Source organism: Ursus maritimus, unplaced genomic scaffold (assembly GCF_017311325.1).
Source record: "Ursus maritimus isolate PB19 unplaced genomic scaffold, ASM1731132v1 scaffold_22, whole genome shotgun sequence".
Classification (NCBI taxonomy): domain Eukaryota; kingdom Metazoa; phylum Chordata; class Mammalia; order Carnivora; family Ursidae; genus Ursus; species Ursus maritimus.
In genome coordinates, this window is record NW_024424675.1 from 23,864,948 (window position 1) to 23,875,658 (window position 10,711).

Here is a 10,711-nt window from a genome sequence, read left to right on the forward strand (position 1 = left end):
AATTGTGGTTCTCTTAGTAAGGTAGTAGAGCAAGTCGGTCTGGAGCTAGTAACTTGTAACATCTGCCACACAGAATGTTATCCTCATTTAGGGGGAGAAGTCGTAGCTCAGAGAGCTGTGGTGATTTACAGATTTGACTGCACCGAACCCATGATCTTCCTGCTCCCTGCTCTGACTCAGGGACCCTGGCCCGGATCTCAGCTGCTGGACTTTCCCTCCATCTCAGTGTCTCAGTGCACTGACCTTGCATGATGAATGACTGGGTGGCCTCATTAAACACCGAGTTTTGTTGGTTCCCAAAGCTTTCAGGAGCAGCAGGGCTGGGGAACTGGGTGCAGGGAAGCCGAATAGAACCCCATCCGTCCTCCCCCAGCTCTTGTTCAGACAGGCATTTGTCAGCCATAGCAAGAGGGCAGCCTCAGTCACTTCTTTCAGCAATTAGGGTGGCCCCTGAAGAGGGAGTGGGGTTTATCAGGGGCCAGCATGGCTGGGTGGAGCTCAGAGTTTGACATCCACACACCCACATCTCTTCTGAAGGGAAAGGAGCTGGCTCCCTGCCCCACAGTGGAGGCCTCCTTAGCTCTGCTTTCTGATTTTCCTACCGCTCTTCCTCTTCAACATATCCCTCTCTGACTGCCCCTCCACCCCACCAACTCTCCCCACCCACCCTAGATCTCAGCCCTGGCTCAGTGGCCGTGTACTTTGCCTGGATGATCACACCTGCCTCCTTGATGCTGCTCTCCTAGCTCTGGCCTTGCCCCCTGTAAACCACCCTCCATGCTGGCCTCTTACATGTCTGGTCATGCCACACATGTCTCTATCCCCTGCTTTTATATGGCTCCTTCTATGGCTCCCTATTAACCGCAAAATAAATAGCATACTCAGCCTTGCCGACTTTAGCTCCCATTCCTCACCCTCTGTACTCTTGCTGTGTTCGCTATTTAATTTTTTGGTTTTTTTTTCTTATTCTTTCTCTTTTTTTATTAAAAGATTTTATTTATTTATTTGAAAGAGAGAGACAGAGATAGAGCACGAGCAGGGAGGAGAGGGAGACACAGGCTCCCTGCTGAGCAGGGAGCTCCACATGGGGCTCCATCCCAGGACCCCAGGATCATGACCTGATCCGAAGGCAGATGCTTAACTGGCTGAGCCACCCAGGCACCCCTGCTAGTTAATTTTTTAGAATTGATTATTGTGATATTATGACTTATAATAAGAAATATATATTTGGTCCTCATCCCATTGCTGGCACAGAGCTCCTAAAACTCTTGGAATTTCTGAAATGATAAGAGTGATAAAGGTTTCTTCTATTATTCAAAACCCTTTCAACCACACCTTATTATATTTATTAGGTCACTTTTTAGAAAGTTCTGCAGGATGGAGCTGGTCACCAGAAAGACCAAGTGATTAGAGGGTTAGAAATTTCAGCTCCACCCATCGACCTCTGGGAAGGGATTGGGGCTGGAAGTTAAGCTCTATGAAAATTCTTGAACCACTTGATTTGATGAACTTCCAAGCTGGTGACTGTATCCATCAGAAAGGGGACACATCCCACTTCTGTGGGGACAGAAGCTCTGCACTCAGGACCCTTCTGGACCTCGCTCCTTGTATTTCTTCACCTGGTTCTTCATCTCTATCCTTCATAATATCCTTCACAATAAACTGGTAAATGTGAGCAAATGTTTCTCTGAGCTGCTCTGGCAAATTCATTGAACCCAGGGAGGGAGTTGTGAGAACTTCCTATTATAGCTAAAGTGGGGGCAGTCTTGTGGGACTGAGCCCTTAACCCGTGGGATTTGATGCTATCTCCAGGCAGGTGGTGACGGAGTTGAGCTAAATTGTCAGACACCCAGTCAGTGTCCACTAAGATTGGAGAATTGCTAGGTGGTGCTGGGAAAAACACTCCAGAGTCACATGATCACTGGTCTCAAAAATCAAACTAGTCACACTGAAAAAGTCTCACTTCCACATTTCTCTCAACTGTCCACGTCTCATCACCCACCAGATTTCTTAGTTCCTTGTGTCTCCTTACAGAGTTTCTTTATGTAAATGTAAGCATCTTCTAGGTACATCCTCTAGGGCCAGAAACCTCCCACAACCTTGTTGCTCAGATGCTGGGGTGCAGGTTTCTCCACGTGTCTCCTCTCTCTGCTTGGTCACCCCTCCCCAGTCCTTCCCCACTAAGAGAGTCACCAGGAATGGGTGAGCCTAAGCAGACATCTAATAAGAATGAGGTGCTGGTCTCTCCTTCTAAATGACACCCCCCAACTTCTGAGATTTCTCTTGGAGTCCCCTTCATTTGGCTTGACCTGGGGGAATGGGCGTCCCCTCCCTCTCCAGGGGAGGGAAGGCCGTAATACCATCTGCCCCCTCCTCCTTAGACAGAACACCCAACTCCAAAGAGCACTTCCTCATTACCTGTATATTCAGAGAAGGACACTTGGGGAGCAAAAGAGCCCGTCTGGCTGCCCCTTAGTAGGTCCCAAGGTGTCCCCTTCTCTATCTTGGTGACTATCTTGAGAAAGGAGTTTGGTACCTATTTGTCTTCTGTCCTGGGTCCCATTGCTAATTCTGAAGCAACAGGGAAAAGTCACATTTAACAACCTGTGACATCTGTCCTTCTGTCCATCCTCAATAACCTGAAGACCCCAAACCAGATGAAGAGCTAAGAATGTGGGACAAACTTCTGAGAAATCCACATTCCTTGACATCTCCTCTGTGCTATTTCTGTGCCAGGTGCTTGTCACCACAGACCCATTGTCCACCTGTGAGCTCCATGAGTGTCCTATACCCACAGCACTGGCCTGGAATCCAGCACGTGGTAGATATGGAATAAATACCTGCTGGTAGGGTAACCGCGGTGGCTTTAGTGGCTGTTTGGGGGCTTACCTTATGCATCTTTAATTTGTCAGTCTACCCTCTATTAATATTATACTTATTTACATGTGTCAGGGCCTGAGAGCAATGTGCTTTGAACTCTTTCCTGCCATCCTTTGTGGTATTCTATCATGCATTTTATTTTTACAAGTACTACAAACACACAATGTATTTCTACTGTTTTGCTTTAGACAGTCAAATATCTTTGAGTAATTACAAATTTGAAACAAATTTTATTTATTGTCTTATTTCTATTTTTAATTGAAGTACAGTTGACATATTCGTTTCAGCTGTACAATATGGTGATTCAACAAATTACGTCTATTACAAAATGCTCGTCGCAGCAAGTGTAGTTACCATCTGTCACCATTCAAACTTAGTACAGTCTTATTGACTATATTCCCCATGCTGTACTTAAAACAATCAATTTTATATTTGCCCTCATTTATGCCATTTCCAGCACTTCTCATTTCTTTGCATAGACACAAGTTTCTTTCTGGTATCATATTTCTTCTTCCTGAAGAACTTCCTTTAACACATCTTATCGTGAAGGTCTGCTGGTAATTAATTCTCTGATGTTGGTTAACTGAAGAGGTCTTATCTTTATTTCTTACTTTTGAAAGAGATTTCCTCTGGGCATAGAACTTTGGATTGACAGGGATTTTTTGTGGGTTTGTTTGTTTGCTTTTGGCACTTTAAAGATGTCACTCCATTCCAAACTTTAAAGGTGGAAACCTCTTTCAGCACTTTATTTATTTATTTTTTTAAAGATTTTATTTATTTAGGAGACGGAGAGAGAGCACGTGCAAGAGAGCAGGTGGAGGAAGAGGGAGAGGACAAGCAGAGTCTGCCCTGAGTGCGGAGCCCCATGCAGGGCTTGATCCCAGGATCCTGAATCATGACCTGAGCCGAAACCAAGAGTCAGATGCTTAACAGACTGAGCCACCCAGGTGCCACCTCTTTCAGCACTTTAAAGGTATCTTCTGCTTTGCATAGTCTTTTTTTTTTTTTTTTTAAGATTTTATTTAGAGAGAGAGAGCTAGTGGATGAGCATGTGAGCAAGGAAGGGGCAGAGGGAGAGGGATGGAGAGAATCTCAAGAGGGCTCTGTGCTGAGCACCGGGCCTGACATGGGGCCCACGTGGGGCTCCGTACTGGGCTTGATCTCACGACCCTGACGTCATGACCCCAGCCAGATGCAGGCCCCTGCTTTGCATAGTTTCTGATGAGAAGTCCACTATAATTTGTCTCTTGATACTATGTTATTTTCTCTTGCTTCTTGTGTGTCTTCTAATTTTTTGTTGCAAGCTGGATGTCTTGTGTAGGACAGTAGAGATTGAAGTAAATAGTATTTATGCCTGTAATGGTCATGCCTTTTCCTTTTCCAGGTCTTGAGCATGGGGTTGGATCAATATGGACAGGAGTTGAGCTGGGTTTGGGTTTTGTTGTTCCAAGGATTCCCTTCAGTGCATTACACTCTTTAAATTCCTCTAGCACAGCTTTGTGTTTAGGGTGGGAGCTGGGTTGCTGGGGGGGCTTTTTCCCCAACGATCCTGTTTCATCCCCAGCTTTAGAGTTTGCCTATGACCGTCCTGTGTGCTTCTGCCCTCCTCCAGCAGTAAACAGCTGTTACCTATTACTGGGTATTTGCTAGTCTGGGGGTAGAAGGTGTGGAGCTGCTCTCTGTTGTTAAGGTTCTGTTTTCATCTTAGGCAGACACTCTGAGACCGGGGGACTTAGTGATCGAGTCCTCTCTCACTGGTATAGGGATTTTTCTGTGCTTTTCCCCCAGTTGCAATGGGCACGGAGGGCCATGGGGCTTGCTGTCCCTTCCCGTGTCTGTGGCCTTTCTTCCAGCAGTGACCTCTGTTCCCTCCGCTAGGCATGCACCCCAAGGTGGGCTTTCTCTCTCATCCCCAGTCTCCCTCACAGCGCCCAATGCAGTCTGCAAAGAGCCTGTTGGAGGTACAAATCTCCTGTTAGTCGGCTGCTCTCAGCAGATCCACACCCCCATACCAGCCCACACTCAGCCTTGCAGCTTTTGAAAAATTTGAATTCTAACCAGTTTATTGGTATCGGCCCTGAGTAAACAAGGGCTCATGTCCCATCTTCCTTGGAGAAGCCTGTGTCCCTTTGGATTTTTATTTATTTATTGCTTTGAGAGAGAGAGAGAGAGAACAAGAGCAAGGGGGAGGAGCGGAGGGTGAAGGAGAAAGAATCTCAAGCAGACTCCATGCCGAGCACAGAGCCCCAGCTAGGGCTGGATCTCACAACCCTGAGATCATGACCACAACTGAAACCAGGAGTTGGACGCTTAACCATCCAGGGGCCCCAAGGCCTGTGTCTCTTTAGATTTCGGGCCAGTTGGTTGCCCTGTGTGATCTCAGCTCTCTGATAGGTACAAGAAAAGTCATAAAATCTCAGTTACCTGGGTTTTTCTTGTGGCACAAGTGGAAGTGATACTCTTTCCAGTTTTCTACATCCTAAGTGGAAGCTGGAAGAAAACGGAACAGTTTTAAGACGTATTCTTACCTTCCCCGAAGGCAATGGGAACAACTCTGGACGGCCTCTGAGGCTGTGCCTTAAGAGGCAACACAGCATCTTCCACCTTGTCCCCCAGAGTGCTTGCATTGGCATCCTGAATGGCAGCTCATTACCCCAAGACCACTGGGCCGCAAGGAAGCCCAGGCCATGGGGACAGGCCACTTGAAAGTGGTCCAGTTGAAGGTTTCAGCTAAAGGTTCATCCAGTAACTAACCTAACCTCCAGAGGTGTGTCTGGTGACCCCTCCAGTTCTCAGCCTCCCATCTTGCCGGCAGGGGCCACAGACATCACGGGGTGAAGAAAAGCCGTGGCCTCCATGCCCTGTCTGAATTCCTGACCCGCAGAATCTGTGAGCCCAAGAAAGGGTTGTGTGCCAATAAGTTTTGGGGTAATTTGTTGCACAGCAATAGTAACCAGGACAGTAACTCATTGTCACAGGCTTGATTCATCCATTGGGTGCCTGCTCTGGGCCTGGTACTGAGGAGGCAGAGACACAGGACACAGGGTGTCCCGGGCTAATGGGGAGGCAGATGATTGCTGGGTGGAGCCATGAGGGATGGTGGGGACCAGAGCCAGGGCCCTTGACAGCTGGGGGAAGGGGAGGAGGGCGAGAGAAAGCTTCCCGGAGGAAATGACTCCTATGCTGAGACCTGAAGGTGAAAAATAAAGAAAAGAGAGTTCAGCCATGAGAATACGTTGGGCTGGAAGGCCTTTGGCAAGAGATGTGGGTGGCACTTTGGAGGGACCTACAAGAGGCTTGCTAAGGCTGAATTGAGAGGGTGAAGGTTTGAAAGGCAAAAGACGAGGGGGGTTTTCTGCCATTGCAATCCAAAAGGACGTCAATGTAATATATTCATTTTACAGATGAGGGAGCTGAGGCTCAGAGCAATGACTTGCCCGAGGCCGCACTGTATGTTGTAGAGCTAGGACTTGAACCCAAGTTGGTTTGACTCCAAAGCCAGCATGAATCACCTCTTCACACTTCTGAGAGAGGTTGAGGGGCTGGAGGCTTAGATACAGAGCTGTGGAACGTGTAAGCCTTGCCAGTATCTTCCATTTGTTACATATAAACTCCCATCTGAGTTAGGGGGTCAGCAGAAAGGGATGGAGGAGGCTGACAGGTGGAAGGGGCACCTGAAGGGCGCCGGCGGTCTTGCTCTCCCTCTGAATGTGCTGGATCAACTCTAACCAAATTGGTGGCTGCACGATTCTCAGCTGCTGTATTGACACATCTTGCCTTGCAGGCCAAATCAACCCGTAATCAAATTGGATTCCTTATTTCTGGCCATAGGGAGACCTGGGGAGATCAATAATAATAACAAAGACATTCGGAGAAGTACGCCGCCTCTTAAGAAAAATGAACAGAGTGCCTTCCAGCTCTGCCAGGGCCGAGCCAAGGATGGGTGTGTGAGCAAACGGACATGATGGCTTTGTTTGTTTAACTGTCTTGACACCTCGAGCAGCCATTCAAATTCCCCAGTGCCAATCGTAGTTAGGAACAGAGCAAAATAAAAATATTCAGACGGCTTGGTGGGCCCAGCTGCCATCATGAGGGATGGCAGCCATCTAATGTGTTAAGTGATCATTACTAGCTATCGACAGAGGACATCTGATGGGTACCAGCTATTTCTGTGGGCTGGGAGGAAGACTTTGGGGACTTGGTAAAATCCTGGAATCCTTGTCACAAATCATTTGGCTATTGGTCTGCGAGGTCCTTTATAAAGTTGTGGTTATTTTGGTGGATTCCAAGGAGGATGGACCTCGAAGATCCCTCCCTGTGTTCTATTGGTCTGGGGTCTAAAGTTTAGATTAATGGTTTTATCTCATGTGATAAGTCTGACCCGGGGTAGTGGTGATCTAGATAGAGTGCTGTGTTGAGAAGGATTCTGAGGTTCCATGCTTGCATTATTTCCACTTCCATCTGGAATCTGCACCCCCATTCTTCCAGGAATTCCCTTTCCTCTCTCGTCTAACCTTGTGGATCTAAAAGGAACCCCATGTTTTTATTTAGTCTGTTCACTTGGCCGAGGCTGAGAGGCCTGGTTCCTGGTGGGCTCTGATCCAAATTGGGCCAGAGTCCTTTAATCTGTAACGGAGTGAGTCAGCTCCTCTCTCCTGTGTGAGAAGAGAAGGAATGTTGGCAACCATGGTGGCACTTGATGTAAGAGAGAAGGAATCTAGCATATTGAGAAGCAGAGACAGGGTGGGATTCAGGGCATCCTGGTGGCCTCCAGTCCCAGGTACCAGGAATTGGGTGGTTCAGGTCTATCCCTCCGCAGCCTGAGGCTGGGTTGTTAACTTCATTTGTGCATTGCAGGAGCCAATCGGTCTTTCTTCCTCTTAAGCTGGTGTATTAGTCAGGATTCTCCAGAGAAGCAGATCCAGTAGGATATATAGAGATAAATATAAGAAGAGCCTGGGTGGTTCAGTTGATTAAGTGTCTGCCTTTGGCTCAGGTCGTGATCCCAGGGTCCTGGGATCTAGCCCCATATTGGGCTCCTTACACAGCAGGGAGCCTGCTCTCCCTCTCCCTCTGCTGCTCCCCCTGCTTGTGCTTTCTTGCTCTGTCAAGTAAATACATAAAATCTTAAAACAAAAAAAAAAAAAAGAGATTTATTATAGGATCTGGTACGTGTGGTTATGAAAGCCAGGAAGTCCCATGAACCAGGAAAGCTGGTGTATAATTCAGTCTGAATCCAAAGGCCTGAGAACTTGGGGGGGGGGGGCTGATGTAAGTCCCAGTGTGAGTCTAAAAGCCTGAGGACCAGGAGGGCCAATGTCGGAAGGCAGAAGATGGATATTTCAGCTCATGCAGAAAGACGGGGTATTCACCCTTCCTCCCTCTTTTTGTTCTATTCAGGCCCTAAACAGATTGGGTGATGCCCACCACATTAGGGAGGGCTTTCTGCTTTACTCAGTTCATCAATTCACATGCTGATCTCTTCTGGAAACACCCTTGCAGACACACCCAGAAATAGTGTTTTACTAGCTATCTGGGCACCCCTAGCCCAGTCCAGCTGACACATGCAATGAACCATTATAACCAGTGTGGACTGGGTTTCTGTTGCTTCTTCTGGATGATACACTCAGCAGCATGGCTGGGGAGAACGTGAGGTCCCAGGAAAGGAGTGACGGGAAAGCGCTGGCTACATGGTAGTGTGCTCTGCCTCTTTGCTGGGACCTTCTCCACTCTGGTGGAGCCCAGAGATATAGCCATACTTACGCTGTCCTCGAGGCCCTGGCTGCAGATGAACAGACCCTCTGCACAGTGGGAAGTTCAGGCAGGCAGGGTAATGCTCAAAATACCTGCCGCTTACACCTGCCGAGCCAGGCAGCCTCTAATGTGGATATTTTGGAATGATAGAGTGGAGGAAGAGATAAAAAATAAATTCCATCAGCTTCTTTCCCAAATCCTGTGGATATCCAGGATATGCCTAATGTGTAAGACAGAGTATCATTTCCAGGGAACGTCCTAAAACCTCACCAGGGACCAAGGATTCTAAGGTCATGCATTTGGACAAGTATCTATTTCTTACATTTGATAAAACTCACCCAGTGGCATTGGAAAAAATAAGATGAAGAAATACACCAGGATGGACCATGACAGGAATATCAACAACTCAGCCTCAAAGCCAGGTAAGCAGTGAGTGAGGTGGATGTCTGATCATTGCTAGACCTCGGGAAGATCTCTCAGAAGCAGGAGCAGTGGTGGACAAGGTCTTGATTTTAGAGCAGGGTGAGTCTTGAAGAGCTCGTTTTGTCATCAGGCACTTGGTAACTGGCAATGCCAGAAACTGGGCCCCGGAGGAAGTAGGAGAGGTTGAGAACATTTTGCAGGTGGCCTATTATTCAAGGCCACCTCGTCTGTTGGCTCATATCTCTCTGAGTTTCCCAGTGTACATTCCCTGCCAAGGTCAGGCTGATGTCTAGCCCCGTGCTCCTTGCTTGTTCCCACCCTAGTACTTTGGCTCGGGGTATATCCCCAGCTTTCTGAGAAGGTTCCAACCCCCCCATCTCAGCTGGGCTCAGTGGAACAAGTATAGAACCACTAATTACAGCTGGATAAGCACTGCCCAATCCTGGGGGGCACCATTCACAGTCCAGTGTTCAAGCTGTCCAGTAACACTCAGCAGATTATCCTGCAGGGGTTCAGAAGATTCAGGCTTTGGGGTTAGATGGGCCCAGGTTGAATCGTGGCCCTGCTCATTATTAGCTACGTAACTTTGGACAAAGCATTAACTCTTGTTGCCTGGTGTTCTCATCTGCAAAATGGGGATGTGCCATATTTTATTGATTCTAAGATGCATGGTTTTTCACATTTTACATCTCTGGAATTGGGCTGTATCTCACAATTGATGGTACGCTGTATTTTTAAGCAGTAGCATTTTTTCTTTCTTGGTGGTAACAAAATAATGATGTGTGTTTTGATTGATACCGTTGTAGACTTGTTGAAATACGGAATACAGAAATAGTATCTATCTCACAGGAGGACGGACGAGATTTAATGTGTGAACCACAGCGTCTCATTTGGATCAGTGTCTTGCCCATATTCCCTGAGCCCACCCTGGGGGTCACCAGAAGCTTCGGTGAGCAGTCCCTGTACTTTTTTGTTTTCATTTAGAATTTTTATGCATTTTTACACATATGAGTAACCTTTCTGTCCAAATTGTCGATGACAATAAGCAAAAGTAACATACAGTGCAGCCAAACAGTTCATTTATAACTTAGTTTTTGCTTTGTGTTGTGGTTGTTATGGTGGTGGTTTTTCCAAAGATCAATCCCTGAAAATGGATGATCCTGGAATATGAATAAAGAACCTACGTCTGAAAGGTGAGGATTTCAAACAGTCAACTTCTTTATCCTTCTAACTCTAACTGCTGAACCGGTGATGGTAGAGATAACACCTTCTGGCTCCTGCTTGCCCTCTCTTTGTAACTTACATTCCTCAGCTCTGGGTGGGATCAGGCCAAGGCTGAAGTCTAGCTCTTGTCTGCCCTTTTCTCCTGCCTGTCTTCCACACCCACATCCAGCTTCTCGTAGGAGCACTTACTTAACAAATCACTGGTACAGGAATCCTTCTTTGGGTCTGCTTCTAAGACCATCCCACCCCATGAAGGGGATCAATGGCTCTAGGCAAAGTTGGGTGTGATTGTGTGACATTTTCCCCAGCTCATGCTTGGGAGGGCCTAGACCCCCACTTTTGGATGTTCTTAAATCAATATGGCTCAACTTTTCAGATAGTCTTTCTTTCTTTCTTTCTTTCTTTCTTTCTTTCTTTCTTTCTTTCTTTC

At 47.1% G+C, this 10,711-nt stretch overlaps 1 long non-coding RNA gene across 1 annotated transcript; it reads left to right on the top strand.

Moving 5' to 3' along the window:
* Positions 1-3,794: 3,794 nt before the first annotated feature.
* Positions 3,795-10,276, top strand: LOC103674315. Its single transcript, XR_005836920.1, has 3 exons — positions 3,795-3,853; positions 8,885-9,056; positions 9,864-10,276. It is a non-coding gene; the product is annotated as an uncharacterized LOC103674315 (long non-coding RNA).
* The last annotated feature ends 435 nt before the right edge of the window (positions 10,277-10,711 follow it).